Here is a 2,619-nt window from a genome sequence, read left to right as displayed (position 1 = left end):
CGCCTCAGCTGATCGCTGGCTGGCTCCGCCCTGGTTCCCCACCTCCGCCGCCATCAACAATCGCTGGCTGGCTCCTCCCCGACCTAAGCCTAAAGCCTCTGGCCAAGGCTTTAGGCCTGGGCCAGGGCACCCCCAGCTCCCCTCCGCAGCCGCCATCTATGATCGCTGGCTGGCTCCACCCAGGTTCCCCCCGCCATCACCGCCATCAACCATCTCTGGCTCAAAGATCGCTGGCTGGCTCCTCCCTTACCCAGGCCTAAAGCCTCAGTCTGTGGCTTGGAGCCGACATATGCAAATTAGCCGCCATCTTGGTTGTCAGTTAATTTGCATATACTCACTGATTAGCCAATGAAAAGGGTAGCGGTCGTCCGCTAATTACCATGTTTCTCTTTTATTAGTGTAGATAGCCTTTTTAACCAATCAGTTCCACTCCTGAAATGTTATGCTATAGAAACTCCTAAGCAAGAAGGCAAAGATATTGTTTTTAGTTGTGAAATACTGTTATGTCTCAAATATTCATTAATTCAGAATTAGTTAAATAAACTCAATGTACACCTATGCCTTAAAGCAGGGGTCCTCAAACTTTTTAAACAGGGGGCCAGTTCACTGTCCCTCAGACCGTTGGAGGGCAGGACTATAGTTTAAAAAAAAAACTATGAACAAATTCCTATGCACACTGCACTTATCTTATTTTGAAGTAAAAAAACAAAACGGGAACAAATACAATATTTGTATTTGCGTGTGGCCCGCGGGCCGTAGTTTGAGGACCCCTGCCTTAAAGGAAGTACTTACGGGCTTCGTAAAGGATGAAGAAGTCCCATACGTTGCCATGAAAGACGTGTAAGACACATTGAGAGAGAAAATATAACTTTGTGTGGGGAAAAAAGTCAGTATCTCCATATTGAAGTGATCTGGAAGAACATCGCCATCCTGTCGGCAGATCATATGTGGGGAATGGGATTGGGGCTCAGGCAGGGAGCCCCGTGACCCACACGGAGACATGGAGCCACTGTCACTGCCCCACCACATCCTGCCGGTGGGGAAGTGAGCTGCGCTCCGGTTCCTCCCCTGACTCAGGCTGTTTCACCCTGTTCCCTGCTCCAGGGCACACGGGAGAGGGTGGTCCACGTGTGTAGGGAATTTCAAAACCATAATAAAACGGACTTAAAGTTGGTTTGTTTTCTATGATCGCCATATCCTTTCCAAACAGGTCCATGACAGAATACTGCCCCCAGCAGGGAGGCTGCTCTCACAGGGACTGTGCCCCCTGCACGTGTGATTCATCTGGTCTAAGGCCCAGGCGCCGCTCGCTGGGCAGGGGCTGCAGGGCATCAGGCGTATCATGTGGGTCCTGCCTCCGGCAAGTGCGCTTGTAAGTCCAGACATCCTCAGTCTCCCTGGGGCGCAGCTGCCTGCTGCAGGCCCGCCCGGAAGCGGCCTCCTCACCAGGCCAGGCTGGGCTCTATCTCCACCCTCCTGCCTACAGGCCCTCATGCTGCCTTGCACCCGAGGCCCTGCTGGTCCCCTTCACCCTGGGGCTGTGGTGGGGGGACTCTTTGAACTTTGATCTTCCTCTGATGCCCATCTTTGCCTCCCCTCTGTCTCCATGTGGCTCCTGAGGGGGTCACTGAACATTCCCTTCCTGGAATCCTCCTTACAACCTTGGACATGGCTGCTCAGATGGGACTCTGGAGGCCTTTCGCTGGGCAGTCCGGGGCCCCTGGCTGTGCCCGCGGAAGAGGGTTTCCCCAGCAGGCTTCTCTGGAGAAGGGGTTCACTGGGGAGGGCCTTACTCCATCCGCTTTAAAAATAAGCACTTCATGGAACAGAAAGAAAAGCCATCCAGCCCGCCGAACCTGAGCCTGTAACCGAGAGCGGAGTGTGTGAGGAGAACAAGAGGGAGACCCAATTAATTACCGTAAAAGCAAAGGTAAGAGTTGGAGATTACGAGACCTATTTACAGGGGGAAATAGGCCCATCATTGAGCAGAGAGAATGGAAGGATTGTTTAGGGCCAGAAAGGCGTCTCAATGTTCAGATTCCATTCCCTTTCTGGAGCTCTGGAGAGAGGAAGGTCAGAGCTTGGGTTTGGAAGGTACACTTAGCAGGGGTTCAGACTGGAGGGGGCTGTTGTCCTGCGTCCATTCTGGGCCACATCCTGCCCCACCTGAGGGGACAGCACCGTGGTCCTCTCTGGGGTCCCTGTGTGGCTGGCCATGGAAGGGCGCCCCTGTGGGAGGCCCCCATTACCATCACAATGGCTGACGCCACCGACCCCATCGAGCAGCTGGGCCCCAAGTGCAGGGTAACCCTAACCCCACCAGCGATTGAAACAGATAGAGGGGGAGCTCTCCCACACAATGCCCAGGCCCCACTTCCCTCCTCCTCCTCCTTCCACTTCCTCCAGTCTTTGTCCTCTGGTCCCTGGGGTCCCCAAGCCTCTCTCATTCCAGCAAACACTGCCCATTAAATTCAAAACTGAGGCCTTTGGGGAAAGGGTCTGGCACTTTCTCTCCCGCCCTCCTCTTATCTGCCTCTATTCCCCACCCCATCTGCCTGGTGAGCAGATAAGCCTGGCTGTGAGAAAAGGGGCAAGCGGTGGCTGCTTCACATCCGCCCC

The sequence above is a fragment of the Myotis brandtii genome, unplaced genomic scaffold (assembly GCF_000412655.1).
Source record: "Myotis brandtii unplaced genomic scaffold, ASM41265v1 scaffold251, whole genome shotgun sequence".
In the NCBI taxonomy this organism is placed as follows: domain Eukaryota; kingdom Metazoa; phylum Chordata; class Mammalia; order Chiroptera; family Vespertilionidae; genus Myotis; species Myotis brandtii.
This window is presented reverse-complemented; position numbering follows the sequence as displayed.